This window comes from Podarcis melisellensis (assembly GCF_964234715.1).
Source record: "Podarcis melisellensis genome assembly, chromosome: 9".
Taxonomy (NCBI): Eukaryota; Metazoa; Chordata; class Lepidosauria; order Squamata; family Lacertidae; genus Podarcis; species Podarcis melisellensis.
The window spans coordinates 44492598-44512199 of record NC_138541.1 but is presented as its reverse complement, the minus strand read 5'-3'; the positions used below and the strand labels follow the sequence as shown (position 1 = coordinate 44512199).

General features: G+C 41.0%; 1 protein-coding gene across 4 annotated transcripts in view; it reads right to left on the bottom strand.

The window, feature by feature from the left end:
• The window catches only part of PALLD (palladin, cytoskeletal associated protein), a 231866-nt gene that overhangs the window by 70909 nt on the left and 141355 nt on the right, over positions 1–19602 (bottom strand). The gene's annotated exons all lie outside the window — the stretch shown is intronic.

Here is a 19602-nt window from a genome sequence, read left to right as displayed (position 1 = left end):
CCCTGTACACCAACTTAGAGGGTGGTTGTTGGGTTTTTTTTTGTAATATTAAGTAGTTTATAAATGCTTTTAAATAAATAAATAGTGCTGCAGTTAAGCCATTATTAAATAAGATCTATGCATATTTGCTACGAAGACAGTCACAGTGTATATTTCGGGACTCTCACAGAGAAGAGGCCAAAGGTAGATCTCAATCTACTGACAGATCTCTGGATGCTTTGGAATAGATTTATGATTTATTTATTTCCTTTTCAAAGCATCAGCAGTAACAAAAGGGTCCCCAACTTTCCCTTTCAGCTCGGGAGAAAAGTGGATTTTTGTAAGAATGGATTCTGAGCTCATTTCTAGTAATGAAAACAAATTATTGGGCTGTAATAAAATGTGTCAGAATTTAAATGTGGCTCACCCCCCCCGACTACTGTTTTTCTCATTGTCCCTGTTGGAGGATCTCACGGTTCTGTTGAAAAGCAAAAACAAAGTAGATTCACCGGCCTGCATTATGCCCATCCCAGTGTTAGAGAACGCTTTGAACAGTTTCCCTATGTTCATGTATCAGTCACTAAAATGATTTACCCTAAAAGCAGCCTCACTAAAGTATATCCAACCAAACCCAACTTGGTGCCCTCCAGATGTCTAGAACTACAACTCCCATCTGCCCCAGATAACATGGCTAACAGTCAACAAGGGTGAGAGTTGCAGTTTAACAACACTTGGAGGATACCAGTTTGGGGAAGGCTGGTCAATAGAACAATACACCTTTAAGGACCAGAGACTTCAGATTAAAGCACAATTCCATGCTGTTATCTCATAAAAATAGATTCCACCTTTGATGATATCATCATGGTGTTGCCAATCTAATACACAGCTGTGCAGAGGACTTGCTATTTCTGATAAATGAGTAGTAGGATTAACCCACAAACTGGATTATCATCAAGGCGGCAGACATCATATGAGGCCATGATTCTATTTCCCAGTGGTGCCTGCCAATATGTATATATTGTAAAAAAAAATACAAGTATTAAGACCAACATGATGAAGATGCCTATTTTAGCACCTTTCCATAAGATTAATGTGATTAAAAGCAGAGAGCAAATAATAGCCTGTGTATAGGGCAATGGAACTGGATGCAGGAATTTGTGGTGTTGCATAAAAAAACCTGACCAAATTATTTGGAAAGTATTTTATGAAGACTCAAGATGCTGGAAGCACTGTACAATGATACAAATGTCAAAATTAATTATAAAGACCAACCAAATTATCAGATTAAGGTTGCAGTCTTGGCTGGAAATAAGCACCTTATAATTTATTCTAGACCAGCTACATACAGGACTGCATTGCACATTTTTGAGTTTGCCCCATCCCCTAACCTAGGGATAGGAAACTAAATTTTAAAACATGCATATAAAAATATTGGATTAAAACCAATTAAAGGCACTGAAGTCCCACCCTCTTTATTGGCTTAACCTTAACAATCTAAAGCTACTCAAAATAGTTGAAGTACTTCTGAAAGACACCAAGACTAAACCTTTGGTAAGTGTCCAGAAAAGAAAAAATCAGAGTAGAGGAATAGCCCAAAAAACAAAACAAAACAAAACAAAAACCACACCAAGTTCTCTGAACCTTGCAGGTATACAGCAAGAGGATGCTTTGGGTTGTTCTTGAGATTATCCCAAACACGCTAGAGAAAAGGTCACAGCTTTAATGGGAAGCATGCAAAAGGTTCCAGATTCAATCCCAGGCATTGCCAGATTGGCTGTTGACATCCGTCTGTCTTGGGAAACAATGGAGGAGTGTGCCTTTGGGGGTGAAGTCAAACTGTTGGGAGTTGTAGCGCCTGCTGCGGCTGTAGAGACAGTTACGGGAGAGACATGTTTTGTTGCAGCTGGGACAGATGAAGGTGTCTGGCTGGGCCGCTGCAGATGCACCACGGCGTTTTTTCTTCCCATCGCTCCTCCCAGTGATCATTCTTCCTCTGGTCACTGCTGTGGATACACAACCTGTCTGTCTGTCTGTCTCCAAGCCCTGCGGTCATCTGCAAGGGATTCCCACATGGAGGGTTGATGTTGCCAGTCTTCATGTCATGTTTGCAGACATCTTTGTAACACAGAGTTGGTCTGCCAACGGGCTTAGTGCCTGAAGCTAGCTCCCAGTAGAGTATGTCCTTTGGGATCCTGAAATCTTCCATTCCCTTCTCAGTTAGGGCTGAGAATACCCTGGAGAACCACCCACAGTGAGACTGTACTGATGAGCTACATGGACCATTTGTCTGACTTGCAGTGCTTCCCCACCCAGGGGGTACTCAAGGGTACACCGTACCGACGCCTCCTTTTTTTGTTACTGTTAAAAAGTGTGGCACTTACTATAACCATAGTGAGTACTGGCACCTATTTTTCTAGAAAAAAAAGCACTGCTGACTTGATATAAACTCCTCTGTTATGTTGTACCCATAACATTAAGGGTTTTGTAGATTCAAAGGTACCCCTAAGGTACAGAAAGCACTCAGGGCCAGCCTGCCCATGAGCTGCGGTGAGGCAGTCACCTCAGGCCATAGACTGGGGGACAGTTATGAGGGGTGGCAGATACGGGTCCCTAGAATCACATCATACCACTTGCCACCTTCTCCTCCTTTGCCTGCTCTTCTCTGGCTTCCTTTTCGGTGGCGGCGGTGGATTAAGCTTCGGCAGGAGGATTCAGATTCGTCAGGGCAGCTTCATTTGGTACTGACATCTTTTTGTTTTGCTTCAAACACCAGAACTTTGTGGGCTGGCCCTGAAGTGTTGCCGCATGGTCAAATGATGCCAGTCCCCCAATATTATCAGCTGTCTGCTGAAACCCAGAATCTGCAGAAACCGCATAGGAAACATTCTAGTGACATATAGCGATGAGCCATAACCACAGATATCTTTCTGTAAAGAGCACAGAAGAACACAGAAGATGTCCTGTCCAGGGCCTGAAGCCATATTGTAAAAGCATTGCAGTCAATAACACTAAATGACACGTTTCGTCATCAGTCTCTGGAAAAGAGATTGGCCAGGAAAAAAAACAGTCTAACTTGCTCCTGTGGCTTAACAGCTTGATATGCCAAACTCGGCAGATGAAGCTTTACATAGCACGGAGATAAACAATATCACCTGACAATATCTGCACATCAAGCTGCTGCTAAAGGAACAGCCAGAGGTGTTCACTGAAAAACTGGTGATCTTACTCTAGAAGCAGCAATACTTTTTCATTCATTGATCTCTGGCAGAGCACTGTCAGCCAAAATGAAAATTTCAGTCTCAGTAAAGAACATAGGCAACATCCAAGTTATACCTGAAGTGTTAAAACAGCTGCCTTTTCAACCTCCTTCCCTAAAGAGAGATCAGAAGCTACCTGTAACTGACTGCTCAGAGACTGAATGTACTGTATGTATACTTTTAAAAAAGCAGTTAAATGTTATCTTAAAAGGGGCGACAACAGCATGATACAAAACATTCTAATCCAAAATTGTACAGTTCAGAATTCATGTTTGCTGTATACCCTGGAATAAAGATATAAAAAGTATTTTCATCATTTGCTTCGGGGTAAATAGGCACTGATTGTAGGTATTACAAAAGACAGAAATGAAAATTCCTTCCCAATATCAGAAGGGCATTGCTGCTTGCATCACATTACAAAATCCATTAAACCACGCAGTTTCTGACGCAGTGTGCCTTCTTCCACAAAGGTCAATTGGATTATAGAGCACAATTTAGTTGGGCTCAGCTGGTTTCCTGGCACCATGGATACCAATGTGATGCCATAGTTACAACTGGGTTAAGTTCAATTCCAAGTGTCAACTATTTGCCATCATCAAATGGTTTTAAACAATGTGATGTTATGTGAGATAACATCACTGATCATAAGGGTGTAAATACACCTGGGTTTTTTATTGCTTTGATTATTCTCAGACTAGTTTTATGATGCTCTTTGTTCTTTTATTTCCAAACTGATTATACATAATAAAACTGAAACTCTCCAATAAAGTCATTGGCTTTACCAGCTTCAGAGCAAGTCATGATATTAAACCAACTTCAAAATGTGGCCTGTTCTGAACCTGGCAACCAGTTTTGCATTGCAGAGAAAACTGGAAATGATTTAATTAGAGCAGGAATAAAGAACCTTCGATCAGCCAGATGTTGTTGTACAACTCCCAACAACCCCAGCCAAAACAGGACCAAAGCTCATGGGAAATGGAATCAAACAACATCTGGAGGACCACAGCTTCCCCATCCCTAAATTAGAGGCTTCCTGGTTTGGTTGCTTATGCTGTGAAGGGAGAAGCATAGGTGTGCGAGTGTGAATATTCATACCTCATATTTCTCAATCATATATCATATTTTAAGTCAATATATGATAATCAAGAACTGAACTACCCTATTTTTAAGTTTTCAATTGAGTTCTGTTATTTGCATTCCAGAGCAGGTTCACCTGGTCCACATCTCCTTGGGCAGATGTGTACGGAATCAGACCCACTCTAGAATACGAATCTCACCCAATTTTCATTTTATTTAATTGGAAATAAATCCAGATTTTATTAAAAGACACACAAAAAAGTCTTGTGTCATGCTAAAAACATTACAGCTAAAGTAGTTTACAAAAATATTGCTACCAGAAACATTCTTTGGAGCTTTAACAAGAGTCTTGGAAATATATTGTAGAAATAATTCTGGAAAGCTGCTCCACCTTTCCAAAGTGATACAATTATCTATAGTAGAGGGATGCAAAGCTACTTTTGAAATTAAAAATGATTCAGGAATCTAGAGTTGTGAATAGTCCACATAACAGATGAAGCGATGTTCTAGCTAAAAATAATAATTGTATTCACTTTGGCATTATTCATAATTGCTAAAATAGTCATGTAGCTGTCCTTTCAAGTAGTCCTCACAATGCAACCCAAGAAGAAATTATTTACAGCTGTAGAAAGTGTGTTGCAAGTGGTGGAAAGTCATTTTTTATGCTTTATAATTGCCACCTTGTAGATTATAGCCAAACACAGTGTTGTCAACCTACATTTTCTGACTGCTTGTGAGGGGAAAAACGCGATGGGTTGCAAACTTGATCACAAATAGTACAAGAGTGATAAAACTAGGGCTGCTACTTTAATTATGTTATGGCCATGAAAACGAGGAATACTGACTATACTAATAGAGTTTTAAAAAAGAATTTGTCATCCACACTGTGGAATGATTTCCCTGTGGAAATCAGGTGAGCTCTGACTGTGGGACTTTTCCACTGATGACTGAAAGCTTATCTGCTTATCTGTTTACCTAGGAATTCCCCTGACTGGTTCTCGGCATTCCTGGTTACTGAGATTGGTATTTTAACTTTATTGAGGTAGTTTTATTGTGGTATTTGTTGTTGTTTTGTTGGTGAATCACCTCAGTATTTCTTTTCAAAATGAAAGGAGATGTAGAAGATTTTAGTAAACTAAAACATAAAAGAGAGCCACAAGTGGGTAAAAGCTATGAGGTGATGGACATTCCTATTCTGACTGGCCTCTTATTTCCTTGTTTTGATCGCACAGTTCTGCTTTTACAGAATAGGAATGAAGGGGGTGAAGGTCAAAAATAATGTGGCAATGAAGATTCTTTAAAGAAGTTCACTCAAGGAGTTATGCATTGTTTGTTTGTTTGTTCCAAGAACCATACTGGAAATATTTGCCATCGTATATTAAGTACAAGGGCATAGAAAGTTTCTGAAAGCTGACATTCTGAACTACCTAAAAAGCTAGGGCTTTCATGGTAGGTCCATCAAGTGCCAGTTACCTACTCTAGATTTTATGTATGCCTGGTTTTATTATCATTATTAATTAGTATTTATAATTTTATATCACCATCAGTGTGCCTGGCACTTTAAAAGTTCTTGTGTTGAGAGGGTTGCAATCTATGGGCCTTTCCTCACTTACCATTTAGTTGGTGTTTCATCCAACATTTTAAAGAGTGAATTTAGCCCACATCTCACTATTATTACAGAATGGCTGTGGGGTTTTTCCTTTCCACACTAATGGTGGATGGTTTCTGAATGGAGACAAGTTCCAAGGCTGCAGTCACACTCCTATTGCACCCTTGTGTTCCTCCAGGCAGACAACGTGTGAATTATGAGTATCTGCATGAGGACAGCTCTTTCATAGATTTTTTTTTTTGGGGGGGTGTTATTTAATTCCTAGTATTTCGTTGGAGAATAGGAGATCAGAAGAGGAACTGTGTGTTTGCCTGAGCTATGGCCAACTCGGTTACTGTGATGACATTTTGTCTGTAGATAACAATCACTAGGATGGGTAGTACTTTGACACAGTACCATTACCTCTATCTGCCACATCTCTGCTCTGAAATGTGCTTGCAAACTGACAGCCGGGATCAGTCAGGGGGAAGTGGCATAAAACAGATGTCTCACAAACCACACCCACCCTGCACACAGAAACCAGGATGATGCTTCTACACAAACCACACAAATTAAAACACTGAGGATCCATACTGTATCTTTCACAGGAGTCAGGTTTTTTTGTTTTTTTTTGCAGTATAAGAGAAAGTACATTTTTTATTGTTCCTGAGTACTGGTTGAATGATTCTGACGTCATGTGGCAATATGCCAACAACAACAACAGAAACAAACAGCAACTATTCCACTATGATAAGTATGGAAAGGCCCTAAAAGTTTCTATACTGAAGAAGCAAAAGAGCAAGAGGAGGGAAATGGAGGTAGGGGAAAACAGGGAAAGAAAATGAAACTGTTTCAAGTTGTTTATCCAAAGCTGCAGCAAGTGGGGAAGGAGTATAAGGAGTATAGCTGTCAACGTTTCCCTTTTCTTGCGAGGAATCCTGTTCGGAATAAGGGAATTTCCCTTAAAAAAGGGAAACATTGACAGCTATGGGAAGGAGGAGGTTGAGCCAAACACTTCCCAGAAAATAATAGGCTTTGAGAAGTGATTTAAAAGTAATAAAAGATCTTCATGCAGGTGTTCTGAGTGACACACTTTTTCTGCAACTGCCTTCAGACCGCACCCATTTCCCTTACAAAAAAATGTTGCTTAAATAATTGCACATTCTTTTAACAATGCAATTAAAAGTATGCATAACAAATAATCACGGAGACACCATGGCAGATCAGTAGAGACTAGGGATGGGACCCACCTGCCAGTATATATAATAGGTAGTAGATGAAAAAGGAATAACATAGCCCAACCCTAAACCAGGCTCTACTGATCTCTCTTCTTTTCCTTTATACTTCTATACATAACCAGGTACAGTATAATCTTAACGAAGGACCCTAGGTCACAGTTGTTGAAAGCATGAGACACAAAAGAAACCAGAAGCTGCTGACTTTTTCCTGACTTATCCTTTCCCCCTTGAATTTAGCAATATATTCCAGGAGTGTGCATGCTAAAGTGCATGCTAATCACTTTTCAACTGTAATATTTTCTGGATTTATAGCTATTTACCACCTTTCAAAAATGTCAACAGAAGGGTTTTTCTTTTTTTGCATTTTTGTTGCTTGTTTATGAATGCCTTATAAAGCTTACAGGGCAAAGTGTGCCAGGCTGCCGACCAACCAAAAGAAAGAACAGCTGAGCAAGATCACATTCCCGCCACACAACTTTAGAGCAGAGTTGCCAGAAATGTAGGGGGCAAGCCCCTCCCCACTCCCTGGTTCTCCTTTGCCATTTCTATTAGCTGGGCACCTGGTCAGCATTTGTGCAGAGCCTCAACACAGGAAACGTTGCTGAATTACTTCCTGTCCCACTCCCACTCCATCCTACATAGGGAAAGGGATAAGACGGCTTTTTGGAAATGGTATAGTCCCCCCCCCCCAGAGAATAGTCTTTAGAACTGCAATGTTGGGAATCTCCGATTATTATTATTTAAGTAATTACCCATTGCCATCTTTCATATTTGCTATAACATCTAAGCACAATGAAAATGGGCCCAGGCAGTTGTTGACATAGCCCTCATCCTATTGCAAAGCAGAGGAGGGCCACAGTTTTCAGAATACTACAAGCATTTTCAATATTAAAAATAGACTAAAAATAAATAAATCACAGAACCGCAAGTTGTCAACTGATTTGATCAAACATTTTCAACCTAACTGATATCTCTGAGGAGGGAGCATGTACAGTTTTCAAGGGAAGAGTTGCCCATTATTGTTTCTTTCAAAGAAAAGCTCTACTAAGACGTGGTGCAAAAGTTCTGAGTTTGTCAGAGTTGCTGGCAGTGGATTTAACAGGGATAAAGATAGATGGGTTTCCTACACTTTGCTACATAAGAACGTATTCCCTCTCTCCCAGCTTTTCCAAAAACCTTAACATGCTTGTATTGTGAAATACCAGGGCTCCAACTTCCTTATTTGGTTGCTGGAACTGTTCTTTGTCTTGTTCAAACATTCTGGGGAAGCGAGCTGCCTGCCTCCCCTCCATCCATACGGCCTCCAGTCCTCCCCCCCTTCATACATACTGTCTGGCTTCAAGCAGGTCACTCTGACTCAGCCTCCTTTGTAGCTCGCAAACCAATCCCACAGCAGTTATGCCCATTTATGGAGTCCCTTTCCTTTTGGAAATCAGCCGGGGCAACAGGGAGTTTTCAGCTGTTTGGAAAGTTTTGCTCCACTGCAGACACTGAAGTGAGCACAAAGCATGCGTTTTTCTTGTTACACAGTTTTGTTGCTCCGATCAAAAAATGTGTGTGAGAGACAGAGTTTGGGGAAAACAGCCTAAACACATTCCCACAGACTTTTTGCTTCTAATCTCTTGTTGCAGTTTATGCATGCTATTTTACAAGATATTAACAGTACAGACCAGAGGAGCAAATCCCTCCAAGTTCCATTGGAGTTAAAGTGCATTTAGGACAGCAGCCTTCCTCTTTAATAGATACCTCTATCCTGTACCTTTCAGATCCTTTTTCATGCCACAGTTTCAAGATGCTATAAAACTGAAATAAGAGAAAGAGGAATTGGGGTGGGGGTTGAGCTTCCAACGTAAACAGTGTAAGGCCTTTAAAAATATTTCTCAGTGGAACTAAAGTGAAGGACGCATCTTAAAGAATAGTGGTACCTTTAGTTACGAACTTAATTCATTCCGGAGGTCCGTTCTTAACCTGAAACTGTTCTTAACTAGAGGCGTGCTTTTGCTAATGGGGCCTATTTGCCGCTGCACCGCTGGCACATGATTTACATTCTCATCCTGGGGCAAAGTTCTCAACTTGAGGTAACTCTTCCAGGTTAGCGGAGTTTGTAACCTGAAGTGTTTGTAACTCAGGTACCACTGTAAAGTTAGATATTTAAGGGCTGGTCTACTTGTCTAGGCAAAGTATAAGCCCTCCCACAGATTCTGGGGGGTGGAGCTGGTATGGCACTAATAATTTAAGATGAGACAATTGCTACAGAAATGTTTCCTAAGACATGGAACACTCAAACGACAGAGGAAGCTGAACTTTGTATCATACTCCCTGCTTTTCACATTTGCTTATAGTCACACAGGCATTTCACTGAACCTTTAAGTCTTCGTGAATGTGACTACAGACAAGACAAGGCTTAGCAAGTCCTATGTTTTAGGGGACGCAATAAAGAATTTGCTTCTGACACATATTCCTCAAGATTTGGCTGCCTAGAGATTCCTATATGTACTGAAAATACAGTCGTACCTTGGAAGACGAACAAAATCTGTTCCGGAAGTCTGTTCGACTTCCAAGACGTTCGAAAACCAAAGTGCAGCTTCTGATTGACTGCAGGAAGCTCCTGCAGCCAATCGGAAGCCACGGAAGCCCTGTCAGGACATTCGGCTTCCAAAAATAGTTCGCAAACCAGAACAGTCACTTCTGGGTTTGCAGCGTTTGGGAGCCAAAACGTTCGGGAACTAAGCTGTTCCAAAATGAAGGTACGACTGTACATTACAGGAAATGTTCTAGGTAGGATGGATGATTACAAAAAGAGGATACCATCAAAAAAAAAGAGGAGTATATAGATTGTATAGATTTGATTATTTACATAGATAAAAAATTAGGAAAAATTCTATAATTTGTAATTTAAATAAGAATAAATCTCACCATAGTGGGTAAGATTGCAACCAAGTGACCTGCATGCCTGCTTAGTCTGCTGCCAAGGTGCTCACTGTTGCTGGGCAACTCCCAAGGTTCCTGCTCTCCCTTCTTATGGTTAGCTTGAAACTAGACCTGGACCAGGCAATCCTTCAAAGAGAAGACTCCTTCAAACAGAGCACTGTGTTTTTGCAGCGTAGGACACATGGCCACCTTAGTTACAGGACACACACTGTCCTGGTTCTGATGGTCATTTGACACTTCATAACTGTGGTTGTGTCCAAGTATTGGGGCTGAACGTTCCTCCTTTGCCCACTCAAAGATGTTGTCTGCAACATTACGTCCTGCTAAGCTTCTGAAGGAAGTCGAAGAAAGCTGACTAAAAGAGTTTCCTTAAAAAACAAAAGCAAAAGCGATGTTTAACAGAATGCTCATTCCCACAATGGATCTGGTTGTGCTTCTTATTGAACAGCTGCAATTCAAAACGCATCCAGCAACTTTTGCCATCTTGATATGGAAGGCGGAAGGTGCATATGTGCATAAATCAACACACTTTTCAGAAAGACATTTCCAAATACCCCGCCAAGGGGTAAAATAAAAGCACAGGCTTATCAGGGAGAGATAATGCAAAATAGAGACAACTCTGGAACACATCTGCCTGCAGACACTGGAATCTATATGAGTAAGCACTCCAGCCCATCTGCTACGCAGTGGCTCCGATCTAACACATAGTGAAGAATGAGGAAATCCATTGTTTCTTTAACTTACAATATGCATAATTCCATGTTGAATTGCGACCACTGCATACCCTATCCTTTATTGGTGTATTGCTCTTTTGGGATTTGTACTGTGAATGTGGAAAATCACCTGAGAAACGGAACGGGATAGTGAAAGAAAGGGAACCAATGTTATGCCACAAGATCCCACCCCCCCCCCGGCATTTACCAGTGAGCCATCATCCATAATTAGTCAATTGTCAAGAACAAACAAACAAAACTCCACATGGTTCACCTCGACATCTACTAGCAAATGTCACAGTTTGTTTCACAAGGGAAGCCTGTATGTATCTCCAGAGATGGAGCCCTGGTTGTGTGGAGTTTCAGCATTTGTTTTTCAGACATCCATGCCTAATGCCTGGATGTGGGCTGGGGAAGCTTCATGTCACTGGGTACAGAACCAGCCAAAAACACTTAGCCTTGAGAATTTGCAGGATCACTGAGAAAAGCCAGCATTCAAAGAATTTCCGACATTTATCATAACGTATAAATACATAGTATGGGAGGACAACTTAAATTAGCCTTTGCCTGCCTAGTGTGCTCCAGATCTTTTGGACATCAACTCTCATCAGCCCCATCCGGCACACCAGGTTAGAAAAGGCTGGCTTGGTCATATGTAATATGCCCGCCAGCACATTGAATGCCGATACATTGCTATTGTGTTTCCACTTTTGCTTGCCTGCCCTGTACTACATCGGCTCCTTCGCATTCTGTAGCAGGAAACCAAAATGTCCCAATTCACCTGCAATGGATGTAACACAACACCTTACCATCTCAGCTATTCATGTGTGACACATTCTCCCTCCCCTCAACTCAGGTAGAGGAAGAGGTGACAGGAGTAATGACCAAGCAGGTTGGGGAACAGGGTAGGACAAGACGGGCATATCAGGATTTGATCTGCTGATGTGCTAGGCTAGAGAGAGGTGCTAATACAATAAGAGAACTGACAGCATTATGAACTTCATTTTAGTATTTTCTCCCATCATTAGCTTTCCTATAGATTCCGTATGCAAGAAGCATTCTTGGTGGTCAAATCAAAGAGCATCTAATTGGGATTTCTTTTCCCAGAGCAATGTAAATGATGCTTATTGATTCCTTTCTATTCCTTAACACTTTTCATATAGCTGCAGTGTTTCCCTGCCCTTCCTCTAGTTCAAACAGCCCTATTGAACCACAGCTTTAACACCAGAAAGGCAGCAACCATCTCTATTACAACAGAAAGCCAACAAACTGCAGGACGAAGATACAGTTCCTAGATGCAATTTGTAACGCCAGGTAGAGATGATTGAAAACAGGAGCAGTACACCCTGCATTCCATACATTCCCCTAGAGGGGTTTCACCTTGTCCAGGGGCTGCAGCTGTATCATGGAAGCAGATTTGGGGGTGGGGGGTGGGGCAGTCATGTGAAACATTTATCTCCTCTTGATGGAATCCCCTCACTTGCACAATTTACACAGCTGATAAAAGATCTTAGCGAACAGGCAGCAGGAAGAATCAAAACACCTAGAAGGGCTATAACCATGTTTTGGATCAGTGAAAAGAAAGCTTAGACTAATTTACTTATATTGAAAGCCTGCCAAATCATTAGAGTTCAGACTTGTTAACAACACATCCTCTTCTCACATATCCTCATGCTCACTATAAATAATAAATTATATCCTTCAATTATAATTTGCAGCAATTTAGCTGCATTTCATAATGTTTTTCACCTATAAATTACATCAGCCTTCTGGGTTTTTTTGTTTGTTTTTAATTCAATTTGAACCACATTGTTTGCAGTGCAGACACTTAGGAAGACAATGAAGACAAACCTCTTTGTTCCTTTTTAGTGGGATGGGGGGATCAGGTGGTGCTTAATCTAATTCCACTCGCCCCATTCTTTAGCACTTCTGTTTTGGTCTATGATTGTGCTGCAGTGCTTTTTTTCTTTTCTTTTCCTGGGGGGTACTCAAAGGCACACAGTACCAGCACCCCCAAATGTTCAAAGTGTGGCACTTACTATAACAACTTCATGGTGAGTACCAGCACCCTTTTTTTAAAGAAAAAAGCACTGGTGCTGCAAGTTTCTAATTATACATAATCTGCATTGGATGAAGAGCAGGTACAAAATTATGTTTAAAAACGTTAAAGAGCTGCCTATTTATAACATCTGTTTTCAGTTGCAAATGATTAGTTAAACAATGGAGGATAATCAGAGCAATAAATTAATATCTATGGAAGATTCTAGTCTGTTCCTGGGAAGAATCGCAGAATGGTCAATTTTTGTCATTAAAGCCCGGTCTGCATTTCTGGTAAGATTTTCAGTTCTTATGTCAATTGTGAAGGATGGAGAATACACTATGTGCTAACATTGTTTGTAGATAAAAGTCTTTTAACAAAAAGAAATTTGATCAGCTAAGAGAGTTCTTACCAGCTACTGATGAACAAGAGAATAATTTGGCTGCACATTCCCAAAGAAGACCATTTTGAGAACCTTTCCCCAAGAATCTAGAACTAACTAACTAGGATATATTTGAAAAAGACTTAATAGCTGAAATGGATCTATAACAGGCTGTTCCTCAGTTTATTATGGTTCATTGCCCTGTTTTTATGTCTATTGAAGTATATTACAAGTATGCTTATTGATTTGTGGATCTTATGGTTGGTTGGACATGTTATACATGGACCCTTTTTGCATATTGTACTTTACTCATACATAACTCCGTATGGGATGGTGACATTTCACATGCTCAGCACTTTTACATGATTGTGGCCCATTTACTGGCCTAGTGGTATGTTCACAGGCTCCTAAAGAACTTCCATGGAAACATCAGCAGAAATTAAAGGTCAGTGGAGTTCTACTCTTTAGAATGACCCCACCCGTTCTGAGTCACTTCCCTCTATTGAATTTAATGTCCCTTATTGGTATTTTTGACACCCCACCCCAACTTTATTATCTTCTAGCATAAAATATATTTGAAATATATTCTGGTAGAGTCTCACAGAGGTATATTATTTTGAGGTTATTATTTCAGTCGAGCTTATTTCTCTCTAATTGTACAGATGTTTAGTAGCATTTATCCAATGAGCCAGAGACACTGTAACCACTTTATGTGCTATCAAAACTATTACACTGGATTCCAGTTTCAGGTAGCTGTTTATTACCCTTTAAAGCTCTAAATGGCCTAGGTTTATGCAGAGGCAGGTGCTCCGGCACCTGGAACGGTCTACATACTGTGCACCTGGGGGTGGGGCTAGCCTCCTGCGAGGGTGGGGCAAGAGTCCCAGGGGGAGGGGTGGTGATGTCACCCCCCTGGGATGACACTCTGGGCAGACTGCACCCACTGCACCCCCTTCCTCTGCCAGTGGGTTTATGGCATACCTACAAGATCATCTGTCTACTCACCAAGAACTGCTGGACAGGCTCTCCAACAGGTAGCTGAGATGGGGCTGGTTGGGAGCACAGGTGAGAGCTTTCTTTCTTGCCATCCCTAGGCTACATCACCAACGGTCCTCCCCTAACCTTAAGAATCTTATTCTTTTGCTTGGGTTTTAACATGCCAAACTGAAAGACTTTGTGTTTGTTTCATCAGCTGTGATCCTGTTTCTTAATCTCCAACTATTAAGATTTTGTTGAAATGCTGATCTTGGGTTGTTATCCAATGCTGAACCAGTGGTAAGGGAATTCCATTTCCTCTCCTCCCCTTACAAGATGTGCTGGAGGGTACCCTTACCAATTTTGAGGGCATGTGTGTTGGGGGCAGGGGGAAGCAGCAGCTGGGTGGGACAGGAAATGGAAAAGGAAAAGAAAGCACTGCATACATGGAAGTTGGTTGCTGCATTTAAGGCTGCAGCATCAATAAGACTTGAGCATCTTTTAAAAGTAAAAGGCAGGCTATAAATATTTTAAGCCTAGTTAGATCCTTGACAGTGTATTAATAAAGCATTTTTGCAGTACAGTCCTATAATACCTATTGGGAAGCAAGCCTGGGTATGTTCAAAGAGGCTTCCTCCCAGGTAAGTGCATATAGGATTGCAGCCTAAAGATATACATGATACCTGAATAATAATTAAAAAATGAACACGCACGCACAACCACAAATACCCTTGGCAAAGCCAAGCCTATAAACAGTAAACGAACTGGTGGTTTAGAAAATAAATTAAAGCAAAAATAAGATAGTATTCCTTCGACCTCATTGATAGGGAAAGAATTTACTCTGGTAAGCACTTTAGGAAGATTAGTAATAGCAGGAGTTCAGTATTACTAAAATAGAAAGAGGAACTTGCAACATTTCAGTGAAGTGAAATTGAACCCATGAAGTGATGTCCAATATTGCACAAGGAAGGGGATAGCCATATACACTTCTGACTATTGGGGGAGTATGACACAGCAACATGCACACATCACACGATTCTCATTGTTTCATGATGCCATCACTCACTGATAACTGAGCTGCACTTCAGGCAAGTGACCTCCATGACATTTACTTCAAGGTACCACAGAGTTTCATCAATGGTGCTGAGTAGCTGAAGAATATATTTCACTCTGGCTTCATCTAGAAACCTTTTAACATTTAAACCATCACTTCAGTCCTTTTGCCTAGAAGAAGTGTCTGAGAAATGAAGACTACAATGTTCCCATGTTTTCCTTATCAGGCCTATTGTACTCAAACTGTGTTTTTACATGGGAAACCACCCTATACCTAATGGGCCTTCGGTCCATCTAGCTCAGTATTTTCTATACTGACAGACAGCAGCTCTTCAGGGATTCAGACTCTGTTCTCTTCTAGTCTTACCTGGAGATGTCTGGATTTGAACACAGGACCGTCTGAATGCAAAGCAGATGCTATACCACTGAGCTCCAACCCTTCCCCTGGAAATTTCTTTCCAGGTATCCTATATACAGTATCCTAGCTATTGTAAGAATACATAATACCAGTACAGTCATACCTCGTAAGTCGAATGCCTTGGAAGACATTTTGGCTCCTGAACACCCCAAACCTGGAAGTGATTGTTCCGGTTTGTGAATGTTCTTTGGAACCCGGACATCCGTCATGGCTTCCGATTGGCTGCAGGAGCTGCCTTGGTCCCGGATGTTTTGGAAGTCAAACTGACTTCCAGAACGGATTCTGTCTGACTTCCGAGGTACGGCTGCACTTGGTATGCATAATTGGAATGCTATATTTAACAATGCTATATTTAACAATGCAACAAAGTCTATTAAAGCCTGTCTCTCTATCTTCATATTATTGATCACCGTATACCGGAAGCTCATTATCTCCACACTAAATATGTTTCTTAATCCCCTTTAACGTCTTCAGAGGACAAACAGCTGTTAATCTGGACCCTGACGGCCTACACATGCATCACATCCAGCACTTATGGTCTGTTCTATGCAAACAGTAGAGCAGCCATGACAGATTAAAATGGATGACATGTCTGTGTCCTTCCTGTGGAAGCTGCTTGAACCCAAGTGCACGTATTTGCTGCCAATCTGTCATCTTTTCTTGAGTCAATCTTACTTTCTTCCTAAGTGATTCAATGTCATTGCACTGTCATCTCATAGTTAGCTGTTTCTTTAAAAATAATAATAATTACGTTGGGCAGTTTCCAAATAAGAAACTCCAGACTTCATCTGACATTTCCTCCTCAAAGTCTTTATGCCACTTTTGATGTATTCATATTTCACTGATACTTCGAAAATATTTTCTTCCTTCTTGTCTTCATTAGTATTTAAAACATACTTCCCACCCACCCCTTATTACATATTTGTTTTTCAAATACAGAAGTAAAGAAAAGACTATTGTGAAATAGGCAGGCACATATTTGATATAATGGGCTAAAAGTTCTGCTTCAATGGTAAACACAAACTGTTACCTACAGCTTGTTTTCAGGGAAAGGGTGTAGAATATACACGCAATCCCTTATAAACATTAATGATTTCTATGTTTCTTACGTTGCAGCTTCACAACAATTCAACACCCCTCATGCACAAGCCCATTTCATATCAATTTTAAGTTCAGGCAGAGAAATATATATATGCTGCTAGTTCCAGAATAGTCCAACAAAACTACTTATTTAATTGCCGAGATGAATTCTGGTAAAGGATCACTGACAACTGTATATTTTACTTAAAGTTTTCTATGCCAATAAAACTAAGCAGACTGTGTGCCCCAATGATTTTGCCATAACATGAAACACATGTTTCAAATTTAGAGGCAAGCTACAATCCTTGTTAAAATACAGCATGCAGCCCTTTACATTAATTCGTAGGCCTTAGTAATTGCATATTACATTGACAATTGTAACCTTTCAAAATAGAAATAACATGGCAAATGGAATCCATTAAAAAAAAAGAAAAAAGAAAAAAAGACAAGCCTTCCCATAAGAAAAATATGCGCAATTAACATTTTTGCCAAACTGAAATGAAGCTTCTTCCTAGACTTGGCAAGAGAGAGAGAGAGAGAGAGAGAGAGAGAGAGAGAGAGAGAGAGAGAGAGAGAGAGAGAGGGGCAGAAAGACAGAGAAAAGACAACACCACACAAACACACTAGTACCCTATGAGCAGATTTTATAATACACCATTGTTTACAGCTCTGCAGGGCCTATTCTGGCCTGGAAAATCTGTTCTGAAAGACTACTGTGTTCATTTTACAACCTTCACACTATGTCATACTGTAAAATCATGCTGTTATGAGTGTGAGGCAGAAGGCTCCCTCCGTTCTCTCACTTGGCCTTGACTGGAAAGGGATATATAACACATAGGCAACAGGATTTTAAGCAGTGGGTGGAGGAAGTTGACTAAAGAGAAGACACACTGCATAAATAGTTTTTATAAACTCAGAGACTATTCTGTCTCAAAATACTGAAACTAAAGGACATTCAGTGTGAATTTAATTGGCAATATTAGCTTCAGAACAGACAAGACAAGGTGTGTTTTCATGAAACTAGGGTTGCCAAACAAGGTAGGGGCAGGCAGAGGGCTGCTTTTCTTCTTCAGAGCCAGGCTGCACTGCACACTATGCATTTTTTAAACATAGAAACCTGCCAACTATGGTTTGTTGAGGATTCTGGAAATTGTAGCTCTGGGTGGGGGGGGGGACTACAGTTCCCAATATTATTTGGGAGAAATCATGTGCTTTAAATTATGGTGTAAACACATCCATATTTGCTAAATAAGCAACCAGAAAGCTGAAAATTAAAAACGACACTCACAACTTATGATAACTCACAAGTTATCAAACTGGCAGCTCTGGGCTAGTTCCCTGGACCCCCAAAAGAACTATTCTCTTGACTTTACTCTATGAACTGGTCTGAACTCTGCCCCAACTCCACTCAAATGCCTGTTGTTGTTTCAAGAGTTTGCTACTTATTTGCCTAAACTGTTTAGTGCCTAAGAAACACTAAGTGTTGCCTACAAAATGAAAACTACAGAACAACATGCAATAAAAACAATCACAAAACTTGTATAATCACACGCATGCACAGCTAAAAGGTCTGGACTAATAAAAATGTTTTCATTATGTGTGGAAAAGAAACCAGTGGTGGTACCAGACAAAGCGCCTTGGGAGGAGATTTCCTCACCTGAAAAAGGCCCCATCTGTGGTTGCCATCCTATGGCACTTCAGAAGGCCTCAGGACTCGAATAATAAAAAATCACTTTAACATACTGTGCAGAATGTACTTTTGGGGATGGAGGGGATACAACGACAAAGAGATTTGTATGTTAAAACATTCAGGAAAGTCCAGAAAAAGTTTGAGGGGGCTTATATTGCTTTATAAAACAGGGGTGGGGACCCCAGGTCTGGGGGTGAAACGCAGTATCTGGCCTTAGGACACTCCCCATACCACCCTCACTCCCTAGGCCACATATTCGCCTTGAGTGCCATTTGTCTGGCAGGAATTGGTTCTTAAACACTTGCTTCTTGCTTGGCTGGACAGAGGATAGAGAAGGGTTTGAGTACAGAAACTAGCTTACTGCATAAAGGTAAAACTCACTTTCCTTGCTTTGTACTTTTGCCCTTGACCTACCCGCTGTCATGTGCTCCCCCAGAAGATAGCAAAGAAGGGAATGTGGTCCTTGAGTTGAAAAAAGGGTTTCCACTTCTCGTGCAAAAGACTCAAGGGTGCTTGTGTGGACCTATACTTCAGATACCTGGTGTCAAGGGCTGGTTGGACACAGATGAATGGTTGGAACCACCAAGTGAAGAAGGCTCAGAGCCCAGGGAGTGGTGGTGGGACAACAATAAGTCATCAGAGGGAGAAGACTGGGAAGAGGTGTCGGAAACTGAGGAGGTAGCAGGAGTTAGTGAGCTGGTAGTGTCCATTGCAGAGGGAAGTCCTAAATCAGAGGCAGAAGCTGAAGCAGGAGGGTGGGAGGAGGAAGGCCAAGAGGCAGAGAGGACTTAGGCTGGGGGAAGAGTCATGGGTGTCTCCCCCACCTAATGAGACAAGCCCCCCCCCCCCATGTTAGAAACTGAGATATGAAAGCTAAAAGCTAAATGGCACCTTAATCCTAGGTTATGGGCACAACAATGGAATGTCTATGTGCGCCTTTTGGGTGACAAGAATACAAAGCTGGAAATGAGTAAACAGCAGCTAAAATATTATGTTCATTTTTCACATGGTCTAGTCTTCCCCTGCCCACCTCCCTAATAGTCTTAAGAGGGCCTCTTCCCCAGACTTCAGAGAGTAGCTAAAAGCAGGGAGGCAGAAAAGGGTCCTCTTTTCCTGCCACTCTGCAGTTTTAATCTGCAGAAACTGCTTGCACCAATGAAATCCGCTGTTGCAAAATGTGCCT